At 43.6% G+C, this 27,670-nt stretch overlaps 2 non-coding genes across 2 annotated transcripts; both read right to left on the bottom strand.

Annotated features, from left to right (window-relative positions):
* Positions 1–19,874: 19,874 nt before the first annotated feature.
* On the bottom strand, positions 19,875–20,065 carry LOC140282442 (U2 spliceosomal RNA). Its single transcript, XR_011909877.1, has one exon. It is a non-coding gene; the product is annotated as a U2 spliceosomal RNA (small nuclear RNA).
* Positions 20,066–20,362: 297 nt separating this feature from the next.
* On the bottom strand, positions 20,363–20,476 carry LOC140282482 (U5 spliceosomal RNA). Its single transcript, XR_011909911.1, has one exon. It is a non-coding gene; the product is annotated as a U5 spliceosomal RNA (small nuclear RNA).
* Positions 20,477–27,670: the final 7,194 nt, after the last annotated feature.

Here is a 27,670-nt window from a genome sequence, read left to right as displayed (position 1 = left end):
TTTTTTTAACATACCGCCATTCCGACAGTTCCTTTTAATAGCCTATTTTTTACCCAAAACATTTTGCACTAATGATATGCCGGCGCAAATACGCCCTAAAGTTTGGAGAAAAAGATTTGCACATGCAGAGGCCACAGCCTCGCAAACAAACTTTAATAATCTATTATCAAAATCCCCTGAATTTCAAATATAAAAATACAGATATTAATGTAACTCTGGCGAGACTGAAACTGATTAAGCAGAAATACAGTGTCAGTGAGCTGTCACAGCAGCCAGCTGGAGCGGAGCTCTCCACAGAGCCCATGCGTCTTTTGCACGCTGTCATCATATGCAAAAGTAATAATTGCAATTACAGATATCACGGCTACTGCACAGGACACAGTTGCGAGCACTCTGCCTTGCCTTGCCAATAGGAGAAGAGAGAAATGACAGCATAGAACGTATAAAACACAACAAAATGCAGTAAAAACGTTTATTCATGTTATTCACGTGATTTATGAGTACTCACTCCAATTTTGGGAAGCGCGGATGGGTTTTGCGCATTTGGCACAAACACACAGCCGCAACGGTTGTAGCTTTATACAGCCTGTTGATATCTTAAGGACCTAACTGGTCACACCTGGGAGTAAATGTCATGTAGAGATTGTTTTTACATGACATTACAGCTGAACATATAGCTTTCATCCACAAACCAACGTGGGAGAGCCCAAAGACGCATGTGCCAGACGCACATAGGCATGCGTAAAACCAATTTTGACCACTTCATACTGTTTATTTGCTTTCTTTTAGTTAACTTTCGTTTCTTTTGGATTCTTGTGCGTGTTATGGAGCCGTTTTGGTCCATGTTTGTAAGCCTTTTTTTCCTGGATTAAATTTTCGGAAGTTGAAACAAGTGGCATTGGAGTGTGTGATTGAAAACCACCGCGGACTGCTTCTCCTCCTCCAGTTGCCGAGACTTTGTGTTTTTAATAACGCTTGTCTATAAACATGTGTTAAACATATAAATTGCATGAACAGAAAGAAGGGACTCACCTGTTGAGTAACACACATTTCCTTATACGGAAAGCCTTGTCGGAATGGTGGGACATTTGAACGTCAGAATAGCGGGATGTCGCAATGGTGGGATGTCGGAATGGTGGGACGTTTGCATGTCGGAATGGTGGTATGTCGGAATGGTGGTATGTCGGAATGGTGGTATGTCGGAATGGTGGGATGTCGGAATAGCGGGATGTCGGAATGGCGGGATTTCGGAATGGGTGTTGCCACCCCCTTCATCATATACACAGTTATTTATACATCACCTTCCACCATGAAGCGTTGTCCCTTTTTGTTTCTCTCTTTGTTCTTAAAATGCTGTTATGCATGTCTAAACCAATCCATTAAATTAGATCATTTTGGCAGTAAAGCGATCTACTATGTGCTTGGTCGCAAAGCTGCTCATCTGTGGTAAACAGCTCTTCAGAAAGGCATTCTTCAATTGATTTCACTAATTCTATGTAATAATTTTGTGATTTCCTACAAAACTACACTTCTTCTCCCATCTGTCTGAGTATTTAATATTGTCTGGGTCCCGTTAAAACATGTATTTTTCCCATCTAATTCCTTGTTTGCTTTAAAACAAGTATTCCCCATTTTCTATCCCTTCAGTAGCCAACCGGTTTGTATGGAGTACACTGGAGCAACTTGACTGATCAGTAAAACACTGCTTTTGTTGTCACCGCAAGGCTTCCCCCGTCGGTTGTTTCACTGAGACACTACTGAGTAACTATAACTCAACACAGTTTATACACATAACATTCATATACATACTAACAAACAAACAATTATTTATCGCAATTTTCTCATCTCTGTTTGAACGTACACCCAGGTAAATATTCCTGTAGTCTTCTCATACCGACTATGGACCCATTCATTGTTTAACTTCACTGTTTTGCAAATCCTAATTGAATATTACACATTGACATTGAACTTTACTTGATAAGCAGGTCTTCATTGCATTCAGCAGCCTATATGTGAGCATCTATGTGTAAGCTGTTCTTCTTTGCATTTATCAGCAGCAAGCAATTCTTCATTGCACATGCATATGAAAATAGTAAAACAATTCCAATGCGTTAGCGAAACCTTCTATATCAGGAGTGTCCATCGTGATGCTGGGAATAGAACCTCTTTCCCAGAATAGTTCAACCTTCATTACTCAACTGATCATAACTCCGCAATGAGCACATTTCAAAGTATCATTCCTCTACATATATTCAAAAATCTATGTGTAAATGTTTAATATTTCTTATATTTGTTGATGTCATTCTGTGTGCATGTGGCCTAAACCCAATCTCTGTGTGGCAATTTTAATTTAAACAAGTTGAACTCTGCCTCTGATCATTTAAAAAAGGTGTGTACCAATATCAACCTTTCTCAGGTAATTACTGATCCTACAAAACCAAAGAGATCCTTCAAGGTTGTCCCTGATTGGCTCAATCTTAACAAATCAAAGGTAGAAAATCCGCAGTATCTGAACTTGGTGTTAGTTATCACTGCTCAATAGCCTGTATCAGAATTGCAAAAATGAAAACATTAGGTCCACGCTTGGTATCCAGATCCTGAAACATCTCCATGAGCAGGCTTTTTTTTAACTGATCTGTTGAATAGTTATATGACACTGTTAAAATCCCAGATGAAGATCTAGCACTTGACCATTTTTGTAAATCTTCTAATTCCATAGTTGATAAACACGCCCCTTTTAAAAAGTATAGAACTTAGAACAGGTCTATCCCTGGCTTTCGGCAGAACTGTCTTCTTTACTTTTTTTTCCCCTTGTCCTGTTCAGCATTATGTCAGAAGAATTGTAGTCTGAATACCTTTGATGCCAAACAGATTTGTTTTGCCAAGGGAAGTTTTATAAATGTAAAGCTCCCCTTGATGCCCATTTATTTATTTCTGTTTACAATATATGACATGAACTGAACTGAACCGGACCGGGGGACAAGGAAAGAAGAAGAGGAAAGAAGAGGAAACAGAACAAAAATAGAAACAAAAACCAGACAACCAGCTGCTACACCTGTAAAAAACAAAACAGACAACAATCCATGGCCTATGAGGGGAATCCAGCCTTAGCGCCACCAGGAGCACCTGAAAGCAGACAAGCAGAGAAAAAACAAACACACAAACAAACAAAAACAAGCACAAGAAGCGGCAATCGCATACAACACAGCTGTGGATATAGATGACCTGAGACGACATGATAATACATCAACTGCTTAGTGACCATGCTACTGGACTAATGAATGTGTGTGTGTGTGTGTGAGAACATGCAACACCCATGGCACAGGACCTACATGATAACCGTGCTTAGTTATGAGTGTATAAGCGTACAGGGCCACAATCCACAGCCCCCCCCCAAGCAATCAGAAGCAGAGAGAGAGGGCCACAAGACCCAGGCCACCAGCAGCCCCCACAGAGCACAGAACCCAGGCAGCCCACCGCAGGGGCAACCACGCATCCACCCAGAAGACTGCAGAGGAAGCCCCCGGAAAGAGCCCCCATAAGCAAAGGGCAGAGGCACTCCGGGAACCAGGGGCAACAGCCCACCGACCCCGCCAGGCCCCAGCCGCCCAGACATGGGCCGTGCACTGGACCTGGGCCCCAGGAGCCCGAGCGCCCCATAACCCCCCGGCAGAGGCCCCACCCAATACCCAGGAGGGCCAAGCGCCCCAGACAGCCACAAAGTGGGTCAGCGCCTGCCCCAGCGCCCCTGGCCAAGTGCCCTGGGAGTCAAGACGTGCCCACAAGTGGGTGAAGTCGCGAGCAGTGGGGAGAGGCAACGCTGATGCCCCATCGGGAGAAACACAGGCAGGCCAGGCGACAGCAAGTCCCAGATCCAGGCCCAATCATTACCACACACACTTTCACGTCCCATACATCCACACATCCACACATCCTACCTCCCTCGACTCTGCTGGGGTGTAGTGCAGCGGGCACACCAGGAGGCCAGCAACCCCCCAGCCACCACAGACCCCGAACCAGCAGAACAATTAATTAATCCTCCTGGCCCCTCCTGCCCCGAGCAGACACCAGGAAGCAGGGGTGTGCGAAGAAGACCCCTCCCCTCACCCTTCTGGCTCTTCAATATTTTCTAATAGTGAGCAATTAAAATTGAGGGGCAGCCAAACTTGTAGAACTGGGAGCGCAGCACTCTGGGCAGCCTACATACCCAAAGAGCCCCGCCCACCAGATGCCACTCAGTGTAACCACCCCCCAAGACCTAATGTGTGTGTGTGAGTGTGTTTGATAAGTAGTAATGTCTAAGGTGTAATTAAAACAGGGGCAGGGAACTGCAGAGTGCAACCAAAGGGGACCACCTACGTGGCCCCATCCACTACACCCCACCGAACACACACGCCCCCAAAACCCCAAAAGTGTGTGCTGTGTACAGGAGCCAGAAGGGAGAGGGGTATGGGGATATATACCGGGGGAGCTACTCTCCCCCAGAGAGGGCAGCCAGGGACTGGCTGCAATAGGCATCCCCGCTACCTGGGAGCCAACAATGGGCAGGAGGGCCTGATGTCCACCAGGCTCGGGACCTGCAGCGACCATATTCCGGGAGCTACTGTACCCCCAGAAGGTACCCATCCCGCCCCACCCCACTCAACCCAACCCCACCCAGGAGGACCTCTACAAAAAACAAACAAACAAACCACCCGGTCACACCAGTCGCAGCAGCCCGGGCCTGAGACCCACCATCACCCAGCAACCCACCACCACCACTATGTGATAAAACTAATCAGAGGGGACCAGAGAGAATGAAATTCAGCCAATTGATGTTTTGAGGAGGCAGACATTGTTTCCATGCTCATATAATCTAAAAGAAAATTTCTAAACTGGTTAATACACAGATTGTTCTTCGCTTTCCAGTTCATGAGAACATTCTTTGCGATACATAACACTGTGACAACCATGTGTGCTGAGTTAATTTCCATGTTGATGTTGTCTAAGTCACCCAGTATGCACAGTGTGGGGCATGCAGGGATGCTACACTTTAGCCATGTTGATAGGTCCTCACAGACTTCAAGCCAGAACTTCTGGACAGGCGCAGAAAACCACAAAGCGTGTGCATAATCATCAGGTGTGTTATCTGTGCAATGTGAGCAGATGTTTGAGTGTGTTAGACCCATCCTGAACATCCTTTGTCCTGTATAGTGTGTTCTATGAAGGATTTGGTATTGTATGAGCTGTAAATTAGGATTTCGAGTCTTTATGAAGGTGTTCAAACATATTTGTGGTTAGAAGCTATGACCAGAACTGATGGATAAATCTGCCTCCCATTTTGAGGATGGAAGAGACATTGTGTCATCTATCTTAGACAATAATTTATATATTTTTGATAGTAGTTTTGGGGTACAGATGCTTAGAAATTCTGCTACCCTAGTCGGGGGTTGTAAGTCTGGTTGGTGGAGGATATATCCATCCATCCATCCATCATCTGCCGCTTATCCGGGGGTCGGGTCGCGGGGGCAGCAGCTTGAGCAGAGAAACCCAGACGTCTCTGTCCCCGGCCACTTCCTCCAGCTCTTCCGGGGGGACCCCGGGGCGTTCCCAGGCCAGCCGAGAGACATAGTCTCTCCAACGTGTCCTGGGTCTCCCCCGGGGTCTCCTCCCAGTGCGACGTGCCCGGAACACCTCCCCAGGGAGGCGCCCAGGGGGCATCCTAACCAGATGCCCGAGCCACCTCATCTGACTCCTCTCAATGCGGAGGAGCAGTGGTTCTACTCCGAGCCCCTCCCGGATGACTGAGCTTCTCACCCTATCTCTAAGGGAGAGCCCAGACACCCTGCGGAGGAAACCCATTTCGGCCGCTTGTATTCGCGATCTTGTTCTTTCGGTCACTACCCACAACTCGTGACCATAGGTGAGGATGGGAACGTAGATTGACCAGTAAGTAGAGAGCTTCGCCTTCTGGCTCAGCTCCTTCTTCACAACGACGGGTCGGTGCAGAGCCTGCAACACTGCAGGCGCCGCACAGATCCGCCCGTCAATCTCCCGCTCCATTCGTCCGTCACTCGTGAACAAGACCCCGAGATACTTGAACTCCTCCTCTTGGGGAAGGATCTCATTCCCGACCCGGAGAGAGCATTCCACCCTTTTCCGGCTGAGAACCATAGTCTCGGATTTGGAGGTGCTGATTCTCATCCCAGCCGCTTCACACTCGGCTGCGAATCACTCCAGTGAGAGCTGAAGGTCACGGCCTGACGACGCTAACAGAACCACATCATCTGCAAAAAGCAGAGACCCGATTCTGAGGTCGCCAAATGGGACACCCTCAACGCCCTGGCTCCGCCTAGAAATTCTGTCCATAAAAGTTAGGAACAGAATCGGTGACAAAGGGCAGCCCTGACGGAGTCCAACTCTCACCGGAAACGTATCCGACTTACTGCCGGCAATGCGGACCAAACTCTGGCACCGGTCATACAGAAACCGAACGGCCCCTATCAAGGGGTCCGGCACTCCATATTCCCGGAGCACCCCCACAGGACTCCACGAGGGACACGGTCGAACGCTTTTTCCAAGTCCACAAAACACATGTAGACTGGTTGGGCGAACTCCCATGCACCCTCCAGGATCCTGCCGAGGGTATAGAGCTGGTCCACTGTTCCACAGCCAGGACGAAAGCCACACTGCATCTCCTGAAACCGAGGCTCGATTATCCGATGGATCCTCCTCTCCAATACCCCCGAATAGACCTTACCAGGGAGGCTGAGGAGTGTGATACCCCTACAGTTGGAACACACCCTCCGGTCCCCCTTTTTAAAGAGGGGGACCACCACCCCAATCTGCCAGTCCAGAGGCACTGTCCCCGATGTCCACGCGATACTGCAGAGGCGTTTCAGCCAAGACAGCCCTACAACATCCAGAGCCTTGAGAAACTCAGGACGGACCTCATCCACCCCCGGGGCCTTGCCACCGAGGAGCTTTTTAACCACCTCGGCAACCTCAGCCCCAGAAATGGGAGGCCCCGTCTCCGAGCTCTCCGACTCTGCCTCTTCCGAGCACGTGTTGGTAGGATTGAGGAGTTCCTCGAAGTACTCCCCCCACGACTCACAACATCCCTAGTTGAGGTCAGCAAAGCCCCGTCCCCACTGTAAACTGTGTTGACTGTGAGCCGCTTCCCCCCCCCCTGAGACGCCGGATGGTGGACCAGAATCTTTTCGAGGCCGTCCGGAAATCGTTCTCCATGGTCTCACCGAACTCCTCCCAGGCCCGAGTTTTTGCCTCAGCAACCGCCGAAGCCGTGGCCCGTCTGGCCCGTCGGTACCTATCAGCTTCTTCCAGGGTCCCACTGGCCAAAAAGGCCCGATAGGACTCCTTCTTCAGCTTGACGGCTTCCCTCACCACTGGTGTCCACCAGCAGGTTCGAGGGTTGCCGCCACGACAGGCACCGACCACCTTACGGCCACAACTCCGACCAGCTGCCTCGGCAATGGAGTCACGGAACATGGCCCATTCGGACTCAATGTCCCCCACCTCAAATATGGTTGAAGCTCTGCCGGAGGTGGGAGTTAAAGCTCCTTCTGACGGGGGATTCTGACAAACGCTCCCAGCAGACCCTCACAATACGTTTGGGCCTGCCAGGTCTGATCGGCATCCTCCCCCACCAGCGGAGCCAACTCACCACCAGGTGGTGATCAGTTGACAGCTCCGCCCCTCTCTTCACCCGAGTGTCCAGGACATACGGCCGCAAGTCCGATGATACAACCACAAAGTCGATCATCGAACTGCGGCCAAGGGTGTCCTGGTGCCAAGTGCACATATGGACACCCTTATGCCTGAACATGGTGTTCGTTATGGACAGTCTATGACTGGCACAAAAGTCCAACAACATAACACCACTCTGATTCAGATTGGGGGGGCCGTTCCTCCCAATCACACCCCTCCAGGTCTCACTCTCATTGCCCACGTGAGCATTGAAGTCCCCCAGCAGAATGAGGGAGTCTCCGGTAGGAGCATTCTCCAGTGCCTCCCCCAGAGACTCCAAAAAGGGTAGGTACTCTGAACTGCTGTTTGGCGCATAGGCACAAACAACAGTCAGGACTCGTCCCCCCACCCAAAGGCGGAGGGAGGCTACCCTCTCGTTCACTGGGGTAAACCCCAATGTACTGGCACACAGCCGGGGGGCAATAAGTATGCCCACACCTGCTCTGCGCCTCTCACCACGGGCAACTCCAGAGTGGAAGAGAGTCCAACCCCTCTCAAGAGTACTGGTTCCAGATCCCAAGCCGTGCGTCGAGGTGAGTCCGACTATATCTAACGGTCTGATGAAGTTTCAACAATAAACAACAAACTTTGTATTATGAGAAAAAACCAGACTCATTCTTTAGAATTCCGAAAATAAGCTCTATTTTACGAGTTATGCACGAATTCGGATTCTCCTATAAAACGAATTCCTTATCTCAAACCAAGTTAAGACTGCTTTGTCCATATTTATTCATGTCTAATCAAGTTTCAATGATAAACAACGTTGTACTTTTTAGAATGAGAAAGAACTTCTTCAGCAATAAGCATCTCTCGACAAATGACGAAATACAGATTTTGCTATAAAATTAATTGCTATCAGCCTGACTTAAAACTGTTTGTCTTCCTTATTTATCCACTTCAAATCAAGTTTCAACAATTAAAAAAATTTTGTAGTTTGAGAAAGAACAACTTAATCTTGAGCAATCAGTATAAAAAGAAGGTAAGCAAAGGTGCGAATGTCAAACCATACATGATCAAAACAGGGAGCGGAGGTGTTTGGCTGAGACAAGGTGTGAATGTCCACCCATAATTAATGAAAAGCGGGCAACAAGTAGGTTCGAATGCCCAACCATACATCATCAAAAGAAGGAGTGGATATGTTCGGCTACAACAAGGTTTGAACGTCTGACCATAGTTTGTAAAAAGCGGGTAAGAAAAGGTTCAAATGCCTGACTATACACCATCAAAAGCGGGAGCAGAGGTGTTCCGCTGTAAGACGGTGTGAATGTCCGACCATAGTTGGTAAAAAGCGGGTAAGAAAAGGTTAAAATACCCGACTGTACACAATCAATAGCGGGAGCGGAGTTGTTCGGCTACTAAAAGATGTGAAAGTCCGACTATGGTTTGTAAAAAGCGGGTAAGAAAAGGTGCTAATGCCCGAAAATGTATGATCAAAAGAGGGAGTGGAGGTTTTCGGCTGTAAGAAGGTCTGAATGTCCAACTATAATTTGTAAAAACCGGGTAAGAAAAGGCTTGAAAGCCCGACTATACACCATCATAAGCGGGAGAGGAGGTGTTCAGCTGCAAGAAGGTGTCAATGTCCACCCATAATTACTGAAAAATGGGTAAGAAAAGGTAGGAATGCCCAAACATACATCATCAAAAGCAGGAGTGGATGTGTTGGGCTACAAGAAGGTTTGAAAGTCCGACCATGGTTTGTAAAAAACGGGTAAGAAAAGGTGCGAATGCCCGACAATGTATGATCAAAAGAGGGAGCGGAGGTTTTTGGCTACAAGAAGGTTTGAATGTCCGACCATAGTTTGTAAAAAGCGGGTAAGAAAAGGTTCAAATGCCTGACAATACACCATCGAAAGCGGGAGCGGAGATGTTCCGCTGTAAGACGGTGTGAATGTCCGACCATAGTTGGTAAAAAGCGGGTAAGAAAAGGTTAAAATACCCGACTGTACACAATCAATAGCGGGAGCGGAGTTGTTCGGCTACAAGAAGGTGTGAAAGTCCAACCATGGTTTGTAAAAAGCTGCTAAGAAAAGGTTCGAATGCCCGAATATATACCATCAAAAGCGGAAGCGGAGGTGTTCGGCTGCAGGAAGGTGTGAACGTCCGACCAAAGTTTGTAAAAAGCAGTTAAGAAAAGGTTCGAATATCCAACCAAACATAATTAAAAGCGGGAGCAGAGCTGTTCGACTGCAAGTAGGTGTGAATGTCCAGCCATAATTACTCACAAACGGGTAAGAAAAGGTAGTACTGCCAGACCATACATGATCAAAACAGGGAGCTGAGGTGGTTCAGCACCAAGGTGTGAATGTCTGACTATAGTTTGTAAAAAGCGGGTAAGCTGCGAATGACCGACTAAATATCAACAAAAGGTCTTCGGATGCAAGTGGGTGTGAATATCCCACCATACAAGTATGGTGGAGAGGAAGCTGTGAACAGCCGACCATAGTTTGCAAAAAGCGGGTGAGACAAGGTGCGAATGTCCAACCATACATGATCAAAACAGGGAGCTGAGGTGGTTCAGCACCAAGGTGTGAATGTCTGACTATAGTTTGTAAAAAGCGAGTAAGCTGCGAATGACCGACTAAATATCAACAAAAGGTCTTCGGATGCAAGTGGGTGTGAATATCCCACCATACAAGTATGGTGGAGAGGAAGCTGTGAACAGCCGGCCATAGTTTGCAAAAAGCGGGTGAGACAAGGTGCGAATGTCCAACCATACATGATCAAAACAGGGAGCGGAGGTGTAAATGTCCACCCAAAATTAATGAAAAGCGGGCAAAAAGTAGGTTTGAATGCCCAAGCATACATCATCAAAAGAAGGAGTGGATGTGTTCGGCTACAAGAAGGTTTGAATGTCCGAGCATAGTTTGTAAAAAGCGGGTAAGAAAAGGTTCGAATGCCCAAACATACACCATCAAAAGAGGGAGCGGAGGTGTTCCGCTGTAAGAAGGTGTGAAAGTCCAACCATGGTTTGTAAAAAGCTGGTAAGAAAAGGTTTAAATGCCCGAATATATACCATCAAAAGCGGAAGCGGAGGTGTTCGGCTGCAAGGTGTGAACGTCCGACCAAAGTTTGTAAAAAGCAGTTAAGAAAAGGTTCGAATATCCAACCAAACAAAATCAAAAGCGGGAGCAGAGCTGTTCGACTGCAAGTAGGTGTGAATGTCCTGCCATAATTACTCACAAACGGGTAAGAAAAGGTAGTATTGCCAGACCATACATGATCAAAACAGGGAGCTGAGGTGGTTCAGCACCAAGGTGTGAATGTCTGACTATAGTTTGTAAAAAGCGGGTACGATAAGGTGCGAATGCCCGACAATGTATAATCAAAAGAGGGAGCAGAGGTTTTCGGCTACAAGAAGGTTTGAATGTCCGACCATAGTTTGTAAAAAGCGGGTAAGAAAAGGTTCAAATGCCTGACTATACACCATCAAAAGCGGGAGCGGAGATGTTCCGGTGTAAGACGGTGTGAATGTCCGACCATAGTTGGTAAAAAGCGGGTAAGAAAAGGTTAAAATACCCGACTGTACACAATCAATAGCGGGAGCGGAGTTGTTCGGCTACAAGAAGGTGTGAAAGTCCAACCATCGTTTGTAGAAAGCTGGTAAGAAAAGGTTCGAATGCCCGAATATATACCATCAAAAGCGGAAGCGGAGGTGTTCGGCTGCAAGAAGGTGTGAACGTTCGACCAAAGTTGGCAAAAAGCAGTAAAGAAAAGGTTCGAATATCCAAACATAATTAAAAGCGAGAGAGATTGTGTTCAGCTGCAAGTAGGTGTGAATATCCAGCCATAATTATTCACAAACGGGTAAGAAAATGTAGTATTGCCAGACCATACATGATCAAAACAGGGAGCTGAGGTGGTTCAGCACCAAGGTGTGAATGTCTGACTATAGTTTGTAAAAAGCGGGTACGATAAGGTGCGAATGCCCGACAATGTATAATCAAAAGAGGGAGCAGAGGTTTTCGGCTACAAGAAGGTTTGAATGTCCGACCATAGTTTGTAAAAAGCGGGTAAGAAAAGGTTCAAATGCCTGACTATACACCATCAAAAGCGGGAGCGGAGATGTTCCGCTGTAAGACGGTGTGAATGTCCGACCATAGTTGGTAAAAAGCGGGTAAGAAAAGGTTAAAATACCCGACTGTACACAATCAATAGCGGGAGCGGAGTTGTTCGGCTACAAGAAGGTGTGAAAGTACAACCATCGTTTGTAGAAAGCTGGTAAGAAAAGGTTCGAATGCCCGAATATATACCATCAAAAGCGGAAGCGGAGGTGTTCGGCTGCAAGAAGGTGTGAACGTCCGACCAAAGTTGGCAAAAAGCAGTAAAGAAAAGGTTCGAATATCCAAACATAATTAAAAGCGAGAGAGATTGTGTTCAGCTGCAAGTAGGTGTGAATATCCAGCCATAATTACTCACAAACGGGTAAGAAAATGTAGTATTGCCAGACCATACATGATCAAAACAGGGAGCGGAGGTGGTTTAGCTGCAAAAAGGGGTGAATGTCCAACTAAAGTTCAAATATATTAACAAAAAGCGGGAGGAGAGGTCTTCGGATTAGAGTGGTTGAAATTTCCAACCATAATCTATAAAATGTGGTGAAAAAAAAAGGTGTGAAGGAATGAATTTTATAGCAAAATCCGAAATCATGCATAACTCCGCAAAAGGAACGTATTGCTCAACCAAAGGGATGCTTCTTTCTCATTCAGGGTAATATGAGGAACTTTATGCTTGATACATTTTAGACATGGATAACTATGAAGGACAAAGCAATTTTAAGTTGGTTTGAGCAAAGCAATTCATTTTATAGGAAAATCCGAAATCGTGCAGGACTCATGAAAGTAAGCTTATTCTCGGATTCCTGATCCTCCAATGTTGCTCTTTCCTATACTGCAAAATACAGCCTTGTTCTTTGTTGAAATCGATATAGACATTGATAAATATGAAGGACAAAGCAGTTTCCACTTTGTTTGAGTGAAGGAATTAATTTTATAGCAAAATCCCAAATCAAGCAGAACGTATGAAAATAAGCGTGTTTTCGGATTCCTGATCCTTCAGTGTTGCTATTTCTTCTACTGCAAAATACAATGTTGTTCTTTGTTGAAGTCAATCTAGACATTGATAAATATGAAGGACAAAGCAGTTTTAACATAGTTTGAGTAAAGGAATTCATTTTATACATAAAATCCCAAATCATGCAGAACGTATGAAAATAAGCTTATTCTCGGATTCCTGTTCCTTCAAGTGTTGCTCTTTCTACTACTGCAAAATACAATGTTGTTCTTTGTTGAAGTAAATCTAGACATTGATAAATATGAAGGACAAAGCAGTTTCCCCTTTGTTTGAGTGAAGGAATTAATTTTATAGCAAAATCCCAAATCAAGCAGAACGTATGAAAATAAGCTTGTTTTCGGATTCCTGATCCTTCAGTGTTGCTATTTCTTCTACTGCAAAATACAATGTTGTTCTTTGTTGAAGTCAATCTAGACATTGATAAATATGAAGGACAAAGCAGTTTTAACATAGTTTGAGTAAAGGAATTCATTTTATACATAAAATCCAAAATCATGCAGAACGTATGAAAATAAGCTTATTCTCGGATTCCTGTTCCTTCAAGTGTTGCTCTTTCTACTACTGCAAAATACAATGTTGTTCTTTGTTGAAGTCGATCTAGACATTGATAAATATGAAGGACAAAGCAGTTTTCACTTGGTTTGAGTGAAGGAATTCATTTTATACATAAAATCCCAAATCATGCAGAACGTATGAAAAGAAGCTTATTCTCGGATTCCTGATCCTTCAGTGTTGCTTTTTCTTCTACTGCAAAATACAATGTTGTTCTTTGTTGAAGTCGATCTAGACATTGATAAATATGAAGGACAAAGCAGTTTTAACATAGTTTGAGTGAAAGCATTAATTTATAGTAAAATCAATAATCGTGCAGCTCATGAAAATAAGCTTATTCTCGGATTCCTAAACCTTTTGATTTGCTCTTTCTTTACTGCAAAGTACAATGTTGTTCTTTGTTGAAGTCGATCTAGACATTGATAAATATGAAGGACAAAGCAGTTTTCACTTGGTTTGAGTGAAGGATTTGCAGCTGAAAACCTCCCGCTCCCGCTTTTGATTGTGTATAGTCGGGCTTTCGAGCCTTTTCTTACCCGGTTTTTAGAAATTATGGTTGGACATTCAGACCTTGCAGCCGAAGACCTCCACTCCCTCTTTTGATCATACATTGTCGGGCATTCGCACCTTGTCTTACCCGCTTTTTACAAACTATAGTCAGACATTCACACCTTGCAGCTGAACCACCTCAGCTCCCTGTTTTGATCATGTATGGTCTGGCAATACTACCTTTTCTTACCCGTTTGTGAGTAATTATGGCTGGACATTCACACCTACTTGCAGTCGAACAGCTCTGCTCCCGCTTTTGATGGTATATATTCGGGCATTGGAACCTTTTCTTAACTGCTTTTTGCAAACTTTGGTCGGACGTTCACACCTTCTTGCAGCCGAACACCTCCGCTTCCGCTTTTGATGGTATATATTCGGGCATTAGAACCTTTTCTTAGCAGCTTTTTACAAACCATGGTTGAACTTTCACACCTTCTTGCAGCCGAACACTTCCGCTCCACCTTTTAGTGTTCTATCACACCTTTTTTTTCACCGCATTTTATAGATTATGGTTGGAAATTCTCAACCACTCTCATCCGAAGACCTCTCCTCCCGCTTTTGTTAATATATTTGAACTTTAGTCGGACATTCACACCTTCTTGCAGCTGAACCACCTCCGCTCCGTGTTTTGATCATGTATGGTCTGGCAATACTACCTTTTCTTACCCGTTTGTTAGTAATTATGGCTGGACATTCACACCTACTTGCAGCCGAACACCACCTCTCCCGCTTTTGATGATGTATGGACCGGCATTCTTACCTTTTCTAACACATTTTTCAGCAATTATGGTCGGAGATTCACACTTACTCACAGCCGAACAACTCTGCTCCCGCATTTGATGGTGTATAGTCGGGCATTCTCACCCTTTCTCATCAGCTTTTTGCAAATTATGATCTGACATTCACACCTGCTTTTGATAATGTATGGTTTGGCATTCGCATCTTTTCTTACCCATTTTTCAGTAATTATGGGTGGACATTCACACCTTCTTGCAGCTGAACACCTCCTCTCCCGCTATTGATTGTGTACAGTCGGGTATTTTAACCTTTTCTTACCCGCTTTTTACCAAATATGGTCGGACATTCACACCGTCTTACAGCGGAACACCTCTGCTCCCGCTTTTGATGGTGTATAGTCAGGCATTTGAACCTTTTCTTACCCGCTTTTTACAAACTATGGTCGGACATTCAAACCTTCTTGTAGCCGAAAACCTCCGCTCCCTCTTTTGATCATACATTGTCGGGCATTCGCACCTTTTCTTACCCGTTTTTTACAAACCATGGTCGGACTGTCACACATTCTTGTAGCCAAACACATCCGCTCCCGCTATTGATTGTGTACAGTCGGGTATTTTAACCTTTTCTTACCCGCTTTTTACCAACTATGGTCGGACATTCACACCGTCTTACAGCGGAACACCTCCGCTCCCGCTTTTGATGGTGTATAGTCAGGCATTTGAACCTTTTCTTACCCGCTTTTTACAAACTATGGTCGGACATTCAAACCTTCTTGTAGCCGAAAACCTCCGCTCCCTCTTTTGATCATACATTGTCGGGCATTCGCACCTTTTCTTACCCGTTTTTTACAAACCATGGTCGGACTGTCACACATTCTTGTAGCCAAACACATCTGCTCCTGCTATTGAATGTGTACAGTCGGGTATTTTAACCTTTTCTTACCCGTTTTTTACCAACTATGGTCGGACATTCACACCTTCTTACAGCGGAACACCTCCGCTCCCTCTTTTGATGGTGTATGTTTGGGCATTCGAACCTTTTCTTACCCGCTTTTTACAAACTATGCTCGGACATTCAAACCTTCTTGTAGCCGAACACATCCACTCCTGCTTTTGATGATGTATGGTTGGGCATTCAAACCTACTTGTTGCCCGCTTTTCATTAATTTTGGGTGGACATTCACACCTTGTCACAGCCAAACACCTCCGCTCCCTGTTTTGATCATGTATGGTTGGACATTCGCACCTTTTCTCACCCGCTTTTTGCCAACTATGGTCGGCTGTTCACAGCTTCCTCTCCACCATACTTGTATGGTGGGATATTCACACCCACTTGCATCCGAAGACCTTTTGTTGATATTTAGTCGGTCATTCGCAGCTTACCCGCTTTTGGCAAACTATGGCCTTCATGCAGCCAAACACCTCTGATCTCGCTTTTGATGATGTAAGGTTGGGCATTCAGACCTTGCTTCACCTGCTTTTCACCAAATATAGTCGGACATTCACACCTTCTTGCAGCCGAACACTTCCGCCCCACCTTTTAGTGTTCTATCACACCTTTTTTTTCACCGCATTTTATAGATTATGGTTGGAAATTCTCAACCACTCTCATCCGAAGACCTCTCCTCCCACTTTTGTTGATATATTTGAACTTTAGTCGGACATTCACACCTTCTTGCAGCTAAACCACCTCCGCTCCCTGTTTTGATCATGTATGGTCTGGCAATACTACCTTTTCTTACCCGTTTGTTAGTAATTATGGCTGGACATTCACACCTACTTGCAGCCGAACACCACCTCTCCCGCTTTTGATGATGTATGGACCGGCATTCTTACCTTTTCTAACATATTTTTCAGCAATTATGGTTCGATATTCACACCTACTCACAGCCGAACTACTCCACTCCCGCATTTGATGGTGTATAGTCGGGAATTTTAACCTTTTTTTACCCACTTTTTACCAACAATGGTCGGACATTCACACCGTCTTACACCGGAACACCTCCGCTCCCTCTTTTGATGGTGTATGTTCGGGCATTCGAACCTTTTCTTACCCGCCTTTTATCTATGGTCGGACATTCAGACCTTCTTTCAGCTGAACACCTCCGCTCCCACTTTTGATCGTGTATGTTTGGGCTTTCGAGCCTTTTCTTCCCCGGTAATTACAAATTATGGTTTGACATTCAGACCTTGCAGCCGAAAACCTCCGCTCCCTCTTTTGATCATACATTGTCGGGCATTCGCACCTTGTCTTACCCGCTTTTTACAAACTTTAGTCAGAAATTCACACCTTGCAGCTGAACCATGTATGGTCTGGCAATACTACCTTTTTTACCCGTTTGTGAGTAATTATGGTCGGAGATTCACACCTACTCACAGCCGAAACAATCCGCTCCCGCATTTGATGGTGTATAGTCGGGCATTCTCACCCTTTCTCATCAGCTTTTTGCAAATTATGATCTGACATTCACACCCGCTTTTGATAATGTATGGATGCGCATTCGCACCTTATCTTAACCATTTTCCAGTAATTATTGGTGGACATTCAGACCTTCTTGCAGCGGAACACCTCTGCTCCTGCTTATGATCATTTGCGGTTTGATATTCGAAAATTTTCTTTCAACTTTTAAAGCAATTATAGATGGACATTCAGACCTTCTTGCAGCTGAACACCTCTGCTCCCGCTTTTGATGGTGTATAGTTGGGCTTTCGAGCTTTTCTTCCCGGTTTTTACAAATTATGGTTGGACATTCAGACCTTCTTGCAGCCGAACACCTCCGCTCCCTCTTTTGATCATACATTGTCGGCCATTCGCACTTTGTCTTACCCGCTTTTTATAAACTTTAGTCGGACATTCACACCTTTATGCAGCTGAACCACCTCCGCTCCCTGTTTTGATCATGTATGGTCTGGCAATACTACCTTTTCTTACCCGTTTGTGAGTAATTATGAATGGACATTCACACCTACTTGCACCCGAACACCACCTCTCAGCTTTTGATGATGTATGGACCGGCATTCTTACCTTTTCTAACACATTTTTCAGCAATTATGGTCGGACGTTCACACCTTCTTGCAGACGAACAACTCCACTCCCGCTATTGATTGTGTACAGTCGGGTATTTTAACCTTTTCTTAGCCGCTTTTTGCCAACTATGGTCGGAGATTCACACCTACTCACAGCCGAACAACTCCGCTCCCGCATTTGATGGTGTATAGTCGGGCATTCTCGCCCTTTCTCATCAGCTTTTTTCAAATTATGATCTGACATTCACACCTACTTGCAGTCGAAAAGCTCTGCTCCCGCTTTTGATTATGTTTGGTTAGATATTGGAACCTTTTCTTAACTGCTTTTTACCAACTATGGTCGGACATTCACACCTTCTTACAGCGGAACACCTTGATGGTGTATGTTCGGGCATTCAAACCTTTTCTTACCCGCTTTTTACAAACTATGGTCGGATATTCAAACCTTCTTGTAGACGAACACATCCACTCCTGCTTTTGATGATGTATGGTTGGGCATTCGAACCTACTTGTAGCCCGCTTTTTAGTATGGTCGGCCATTCACAGCGTCCTCTCCACCATACTTGTATGGTGGGATATTCACACCCACTTGCATCCGAAGACCTCCGCCCCCACTTTTGTTGATATTTAGTCCGTCATTCGCACCTTACCCGCTTTTGGCAAACTATGGCCTTCTTGTAGCCAAACACCTCTGATCTCGCTTTTGATGATGTAAGGTTGGGCATTCAGAACTTGCTTCACCTGCTTTTAACCAAATATTGTCGGACATTCACACCTTCTTGCAGCTGAACACTTCCGCTCCACCTTTTAGTGTTCTATGGGGCATTCACACCTTTTTTTTTCACCGCATTTTATAGATTATGGTTGGAAATTCTCACCCACTCTCATCCAAAGACCTCTCCTCCCGTTTTTGTTAATATATAGTCGGGCATTCGAACCTTTTCTTACCCGCTTTTTACAAATTATGGTCGGACATTCACACCTACTTGCAGCCGAATACCTCCGCTCCACCTTTAAGTGATGTATGGTTGGCATTTGCACCTTTTCTTACGCTCTTTTTTTACTGATTGCTGAAGATTAAGTTGTTCTTTCTCAAACTACAAAATTTTTTTCATTGTTGAAACTTGATTTGAAGTGGATAAATAAGGAGGACAAACAGTTTTAAGTCAGGCTCATAGAAGGAATTAATTTTATAGCAAAATCTGTACTTCGTCATATGTCATATGTTTATTGCTGAAGAAGTTCTTTCTCATTCTACAAAGTACAACGTTGTTTATCTTTGAAACTTGATTAGACATGAATAAATATGAAGGACAAAGCAGTCTTAACTTGGTTTGAGTTAAGGAATTCGTTTTATAGAAAATCCGAATTCGTGCATAACTCGTAAAATAGAGCTTATTTTCGGATTCGTGAAGAATGAGTCTGGTTCTTTCTCATAATACAAAGTTTGTTGTTTATTGTTGAAACTTCATCAGAAGTGAAGAAATAAATGAATGCCTATCAACAAATGTGGGATCTAAACTCTAGTGCTTCCTCTAAAATAATTTCCTTTCTCAATTCAGAAATGTGTGTGTGTAAGTCACAACACCCGTGACACCAAAACGGCTTTCTTTTCTCTCTTTTCTCTACACTCTGCACTGTGAGCACACACACCAAATCTGAAAGGCTTTTTTCTCTCTTTTCTACATTATGGACTGTGGGGACACAAAACCGCTCTCTCTTTTTTTTTTTTGATTGTGTGCCAGGGCGTTGTCTCTCGTATTAGATTATGCTTAAGATACGTTATGAAGAGAAACCAGAGTACAATTATCCGTCACTGCGGGAGCAGGGCATCAGGCTAGTTGGCATAGCCACCTTCCCCATGGTGAGCTTTGCTTGGTTGAGACGCTTGCTCTCCCCCCCTTTCTCCTTGGTTGACCAAGTAGGAACAATCGGGCCCTATTCGATGGCTGCCTTGTCTTTTACTCTGTGCAAAAGACAAGGCAGCCACAAACACCACGGGAACACCGTGTTGAGAATTTGTTCTGACCGCTCATTCGCTGTCGCGTTTCTTTCAAGCAATTCTCCCGGTTAGCCCGCACTCGGCTCGCTCCCAGAGCCGTGTTAAAGTCTACTTTGCATTCACTCTCTTTTCTCAGTAGACTAAAAGAAACTTCCATCCTGCACCGCTGTTTGCTTTTTCACAAGAGCAGAGAAGAGCGAACTGTTCCCAGCGGCACTGCAGTACCAGGTCGATGCTTGGAGTGAACGGAGCAAGCTTCTTTTTCAACTCCTATTGCTAAAAATCCAATTAATATGTAGTCCTCGTATAGAGAACATATCAGATATTAAACTGATAAGAACAGATACTACACTTGATCTTAGCCAAAAGGCAGAGAAGCGATAACTGTCCACTGGTTCACGTCCGAGGGCCCTTCCTGGCACAATGCGCACTTGTAGCAGTGTTCTTTTTATGGCCATAGGTGGCCAGAGTGTCACTTTGCACCTCCGCCCACCCGCTGCACTGAGCACTCTTCAGCCCTTTTAAATGGCATAACTTTGCACTCCCCCACGCTCCAGCAAGCAACAACTTTGCACTCCAGCTTCGAACATCGGCACAGTTGCAACAAGTAAGGCGACTCTACTCAGAGAAGTCACTCTGCACACTAACAAGATTTCTTTTGCACAGACAGAAAGGGCTTCACCCGCAAAGGTAAAGCCTGCCAAACATAGAAACAACTCATTAGTGCTGCTCTTCACGGAAGTCTTTAGTAAAAGGCGACAGACTTGTACGTTATGAAGAGAAACCAGAGTACGATTATCCATCACTGCGGGAGCAGGGCATCAGGCTAGTTGACATAGCCACCTTCACCATGGTGAGCTTTGCTTGGTTGAGACGCTTGCCCCCCCCCCCCCTTGCTCCTCGGCTGACCAAGTAGGAACAATCGGGCCCTATTCGATGCCTGCAACACCTGAAAGAGATATTGATGCGAGACCCGATCAAAAGCTTTTTCAAAGTCTAAATTCAAGATGACAAGATGGGTGTTTCTGTCTCTAGCGTAATCAATGATGTCTTGAATCAGTACGAGGCTGTCAGGGAGTTGTCTCCCTGAGATGGCACAAGCCTGGTCTGGGTGAATTACCTCCTCTAAAACAAAGGACATCCGTGTCGCTAAAACCTTGCTAAAAAGTTTACTGTCAAAGTTTAAAAGTGTGATGGGCTTCCAATTATTTAGGTCAGTCTTATCATTATTTTTTATAAAGTAGAGTCACTATTCCCACTCTAAAACTGTCAGGCAGTCGGTCAAGTTTTTCAAAATCTTTATAAACATCTAAAATGTCTGATGATAAAAGGTCCCAAAAGGTCAGATAGATTTCTGCAGGAAGCCCGTCTAAACCCGGAGCTCGACTTCTCTTAAAACCTGTTAGGCATTTTTTTTAACTCTAAAGCAGTAAAATCCTGTGTCAAGTGTGCATTCTCTTTTACGGTTTTGTCAACGAATTTAAAAATTTCTGCCGATGTTTCCAAGTGCACTGGTTTCTCTTTTTACATGTTACTATAAAAGGTATGTACAGTTTCAATCATCTCTTGTGTGGATTTTGTTAAAAACCCATCTTCTCTTTTTAGATTTTGAATACACTCCTTTTTATTTATAACTTTCTTAAAAAAGTACCGTGTGCATTTTTCACCTTCCTCAATTTCCTGCTCCCTGCTTCTTACAAAAATTCCTTTACTCTTTATATAATACGTGAGACAACGCCCTGGCACACAATAAAAAAAAAAGAAGCACTAGAGTTTAGGTCCCACATTTGTTGATAGGCATTCATTTATTTCTTCACTTCTGATGAAGTTCCAACAATAAACAACAAACTTTGTATTATGAGAAAGAACCAGACTCATTCTTCAGGAATCCGAAAATAAGCTCTATTTTACAAGTTATGCACGAATTCGGATTCTCCTATAAAACAAATTCCTTAACTCAAACCAAGTTAAGACTGCTTTGTCCTAAAAAATGTTGTACTTTGTAGAATGAGAAAGAACTTCTTCAGCAATAAGCATCTCTCGACATATGACGAAGTACAGATTTTGCTATAAAATTAATTCCTTCTATCAGCCTGACTTAAAACTGTTTGTCCTCTTTATTTATCCACTTCAAATCAAGTTTCAACAATTAAAAAAATTTTGTAGTTTGAGAAAGAACAACTTAATCTTCAGCAATCAGTATAAAAAGAGGGTAAGAAAAGGTGCAAATGCCAACCATACATCACTAAAAGGTGGAGCGGAAGTATTCGGCTGCAAGTAGGTGTGAATGTCCGACCATAATTTGTAAAAAGCGGGTATGAAAAGGTTCGAATGCCCGACTATATATTAACAAAAGCGGGAGGAGAGGTATTCGGATGAGAGTGGGTGAGAATTTCCAACCATAATCTATAAAATGCGGTGAAAAAAAAGGTGTGAATGCCCCATAGAACACTAAAAGGTGGAGCGGAAGTGTTCGGCTGCAAGAAGGTGTGAATGTCCGACTATATTTGGTGAAAAGCAGGTGAAGCAAGGTCTGAATGCCCAGCCTTACATCATCAAAAGCGACATCAGAGGTGTTTGGCTGCAAGAAGGCCATACTTTGCCAAAAGCGGGTAAGGTGCGAATGACCGACTAAATATCAACAAAAGTGGGGGGCGGAGGTCTTCGAAGGCAAGTGGGTGTGAATATCCCACCATACAAGTATGGTGGAGAGGAAGCTGTGAATGGCCGACCATAGTAAAAAGCGGGCAACAAGTAGGTTCGAATGCCCAACCATACATCATCAAAAGCAGGAGTGGATGTGTTCAGCTGCAAGAAGGTGTGAATGTCCACCCATAATTACTGAAAAATGGGTAAGAAAAGGTTCGAATGCCCGAACATACACCATCAAAAGAGGAAGCGGAGGTGTTCCGCTGTAAGAAGGTGTGAATGTCCGACCATAGTTGGTAAAAAGCGGATAAAAAAAGGTGAAAATACCCGACTGTACACAATCAATAGTGGGAGCGGAGTTGTTCGGCTACTAACAGGTGTGAAAGTCCGACCATGGTTTGTAAAAAGCGAGTAAGAAAAGGTGCGAATGCCCGACAATGTATGATCAAAAGCGGAAGCGGAGGTGTTCGGCTGGAAGAAGGTGTGAACGTCCGACTAAAGTTTGTAAAAAGCAGTTAAAAAAAGGTTCGAATATCCAACCAAACATAATCAAAAGTGGGAGCAGAGCTGTTCGACTGCAAGTAGGTGTGAATGTCCAGCCATAATTACTCACAAACGGGTAAGAAAAGGTAGTATTGCCAGACCATACATGATCAAAACATGTATCAAAACCATAATTTGTAAAAACCGGGTAAGAAAAGGTTCGAATGCCCGAATACATACCATCAAAAGCGGAAGCGGAGGTGTTCAGCTGCAAGAAGGTGTGAATGTCCAACCATAATTGCTAGAAAACATGAAAGAAAATTTTCGAAAATCAAACCGCACATGATCATAAGCGGGAGAGGAAGTGTTCGGCTGCAAGAAGGTGTGAATGTCCTCCCATAATTCCTGAAAAATGGGTAAAAAAAGGTGCGAATGCCAAACCATACATTATCAAAAGCAGGTGTGAATGTCTGACCATAATTGCTGAAAAATGTGTTAGAAAAGGTAAGAATGCCGGACCATACATCATCAAAATTGGGAGAGGTGGTGTTCGGCTGCAAAAAGGTGTGAATGTTCGACTAAAGTTTGTAAAAAGCGGGTAAGACAAGGTGCGAATGCCTGACAATGTATGATCAAAAGCAGGAGCGGAGGTGTTCAGCTGCAAGAAGGTCTAAATGTCCATCAATAATTGTTAGAAAACATGAAAGAAAATTTTCGAAAATCAAACCGCAAATGATCATAAGTGGGAGAGGAGGTGTTCAGCTGCAAAAAGGTGTGAATGTCCACCCATAATTACTGAAAAATGGGTAAAAAAAAGGTGCGAATGCCCAACCATACATCATCAAAAGCAGGAGTGGATGTGTTCGGCTACAAGAAGGTGTGAAAGTCCGACCATGGTTTGTAAAAAACGGGTAAGAAAAGGTGCGAATGCCCCACAATGTATGATCAAAAGAGGGAGCGGAGGTGTTCGGCTGCAAGAAGGTGTGAACGTCCGACCAAAGTTTGTAAAAAGCAGTTAAGAAAAGGTGCGAATATCCAACCAAACATAATCAAATGCGGGAGCGGAAGTGTTCGGCTGTGAGTAGGTGTGAATCTCCGACCATAATTGCTGATAAATGTGTTAGAAAAGACTAGAATGCCGGACCATACATCATCAAAAGCGGGAGAATTTGTGTTCGGCTGCAAGTAGGTGTGAATGTCCAGCCATAATTACTGACAAACGGGTAAGAAAAGGTTGTATTGCCAGACCATACATGATCAAAACAGGGAGCGGAGGTGGTTCCGCTGCAAAGTGTAAATTTCTGACTAAAGTTTTTAAAAAGCGGGTAAGACAAGGTGCGAATGCCCGACAATGTATGATCAAAAGTGGGAGCGGAGGTTTTCGGCTGCAAGTTCTGAATGTCCAACCATAATTTGTAAAAACCGGGGAAGAAAAGGCTTGAAAGCCCGACTATACACCATCAAAAGCGGGAGCGGAGGTGTTCCGCTGTAAGGTGTGAATGTCCGACCATAGTTGGTAAAAAGCGGGTAAGAAAAGGTTAAAATACCCGACTGTACACAATCAAAAGACGGAGCGGAGTTGTTCAGCTAAGAGAAGGTGTGAAAGTCCGACCATGGTTTAAAAAGCGGGTAAGAAAAGGTTCGTATGCCCGAATATACACCATCAAAAGAGGGGGTGGAGGTGTTCGGCTGCAAGAAAGTGTGAACGTCCGACCAAAGTTTGTAAAAAGCAGTTAAGAAATGGTTCGAATATCTAACCAAACATAATAAAAAGCGGGAGCAGAGCTGTTCGACTGCAAGTAGGTGTGAATGTCAGATCATAATTTGTAAAAAGCTGATAAGAAAGGGTGAGAAGTCCCAACTTTACAACATCAAATGCGGGAGCGGAAGTGTTCGGCTGTAAGTAGGTGTGAATCTCCGACCATAATTGCTGAAAAATGTGTTAGAAAAGGTAAGAATGCCGGTCCATACATCATCAAAAGCGGGAGAGGTGGTGTTCGGCTGCAAGTAGGTGTGAATGTCCATTCATAATTACTCACACACGGGTAAGAAAAGGTAGTATTGCCAGACCATACATGATCAAAACAGGGAGCGGAGGTGGTTCAGCTGCAAGAAGGTGTGAATGTCCGACTAAAGTTTGTAAAAAGCAGTTAAGAAAAGGTTCGAATATCCAACCAAACATAATCAAAAGCGGGAGCAGAGCTGTTCGACTGCAAGTAGGTGTGAATGTCCAGCCATAATTACTCACAAACGGGTAAGAAAAGGTAGTATTGCCAGACCATACATGATCAAAACAGGGAGCTGAGGTGGTTCAGCACCAAGGTGTGAATGACTGACTATAGTTTGTAAAAAGCGGGTACGATAAGGTTAAAATACCCGACTGTACACCATCAAAAGCGGGAGCGGAGTTGTTCGGCTACAAGAAGGTGTGAAAGTCCAACCATCGTTTGTAAAAAGCTGGTAAGAAAAGGTTCGAATGCCCGAATATATACCATCAAAAGCGGAAGCGGAGGTGTTCGGCTGCAAGAAGGTGTGAACGTCCGACCAAAGTTGGCAAAAAGCAGTAAAGAAAAGGTTCGAATATCCAAACATAATTAAAAGCGAGAGAGATTGTGTTCAGCTGCAAGTAGGTGTGAATATCCAGCCATAATTACTCACAAACGGGTAAGAAAATGTAGTATTGCCAGACCATACATGATCAAAACAGGGAGTGGAGGTGGTTTAGCTGCAAAAAGGGGTGAATGTCCAACTAAAGTTCAAATATATTAACAAAAGCGGGAGGAGAGGTCTTCGGATTAGAGTGGTTGAAATTTCCAACCATAATCTATAAAATGCGGTGAAAAAAAAAGGTGTGAAGGAATGAATTTTATAGCAAAATCCGAAATCATGCATAACTCCGCAAAAGGAACGTATTGCTCAACCAAAGGGATGCTTCTTTCTCATTCAGGGTAAGATGAGGAACTTTATGCTTGATACATTTTAGACATGGATAACTATGAAGGACAAAGCAATTTTAACTTAGTTTGAGCAAAGCAATTCATTTTATAGGAAAATCCGAAATCGTGCAGGACTCATGGAAGTAAGCTTATTCTCGGATTCCTGATCCTCCAGTGTTGCTCTTTCCTATACTGCAAAATACAGCCTTGTTCTTTGTTGAAATCGATATAGACATTGATAAATATGAAGGACAAAGCAGTTTCCACTTTGTTTGAGTGAAGGAATTAATTTTATAAGAAAATCCCAAATCAAGCAGAACGTATGAAAATAAGCTTATTCTCGGATTCCTGTTCCTTCAAGTGTTGCTCTTTCTACTACTGCAAAATACAATGTTGTTCTTTGTTGAAGTAAATCTAGACATTGATAAATATGAAGGACAAAGCAGTTTTCACTTGGTTTGAGTGAAGGAATTCATTTTATACATAAAATCCCAAATCATGCAGAACGTATGAAAAGAAACTTATTCTCGGATTCCTGATCCTTCAGTGTTGCTTTTTCTTCTACTGCAAAATACAATGTTGTTCTTTGTTGAAGTCGATCTAGACATTGATAAATATGAAGGACAAAGCAGTTTTAACTTGGTTTGAGTGAAGGAATTAATTTTATACATAAAATCCCAAATCATGCAGAACGTATGAAAATAAGCTTATTCTCGGATTACTGATCCTTCAGTGTTGCTCTTTCTTCTACTGCAAAATCCAGTGTTGTTCTTTGTTGAAGTCAATCTAGACATTGATAAATATGAAGGACAAAGCAGTTTTAACATAGTTTGAGTGAAGGCATTCATTTATAGTAAAATCAATAATCGTGCAGAACTCATGAAAATAAGCTTATTCTCGGATTCCTAAAACTTTTGATTTGCTCTTTCTTTTACTGCAAATTACAACGTTTTTTTTTTTTAAATCTATCTAGACATTGATAAATATTAAGGTAATAGCCGTTTTAACATAGTTTGAGTGAAGGAATTCATTTTATAGATAAAATCCCAAATCATGCAGAACTCCTCTAAAGGGGCGTATGGCCTTATCACAAGTGTGGTTCTTTCTCATTCAGGGTAATATGAGGAAGTTTATGCTTGAAATATATGTAGAAATGGGTACATATGAAGGACAAAGCAGTTTTAACTTAGTTTGAGTGAAGGAATTTATTTTATAGCAAAATCCGAAATCGTGCAGAACTCATGAAAGCAAGCTTATTCTCGGATTCCTGATCCTTCAGTGCTGCTCTTTCTTCTACTGCAAAATACAACGTTGTTCTTTGTTTAAGTCGATGTAGACATTGATAAATATGAAGGACAAAGCAGTTTTAATTTTGTTTGAGTGAAGGAATTCATTTTATAGTAAAATCCCAAATCGTGCAGAACTCATGAAAATAAGCTTATTCTCGGATTCCTAAAACTTTTGATCTGCTCTTTCTTTTACTGCAAATTACAACGGTTTTTTTTTTAAATCTATCTAGACATTGATAAATATTAAGGTAATAGCCGTTTTAACATAGTTTGAGTGAAGGAATTCATTTTATAGATAAAATCCCAAATCATGCAGAACTCCTCAAAAGGGGCGTATGGCTTAATCACAAGTGTGGTTCTTTCTCATTCAGGGTAATATGAGGAAGTTTATGCTTGAAATATATGTAGAAATGGGTACATATGAAGGACAAAGCAGTTTTAACTTAGTTTGAGTGAAGGAATTTATTTTATAGCAAAATCCGAAATCGTGCAGAACTCATGAAAGCAAGCTTATACTCGGATTCCTGAAACTTTAGATTTGTTCTTTCTTTTACTGCAAAGTACAACGTTGTTATTTGTGGAAATCTATCTAGACATTGATAAATACCAGCCGAACATCTCTGCTGTCGC

The sequence above is a fragment of the Leuresthes tenuis genome, unplaced genomic scaffold, assembly GCF_036924035.1.
Source record: "Leuresthes tenuis unplaced genomic scaffold, fLeuTen1.0.hap1 SCAF_22, whole genome shotgun sequence".
Classification (NCBI taxonomy): domain Eukaryota; kingdom Metazoa; phylum Chordata; class Actinopteri; order Atheriniformes; family Atherinopsidae; genus Leuresthes; species Leuresthes tenuis.
The sequence above is the reverse complement of the archived record's forward strand: the minus strand, read 5'-3'. Positions and strand labels throughout refer to the sequence as shown.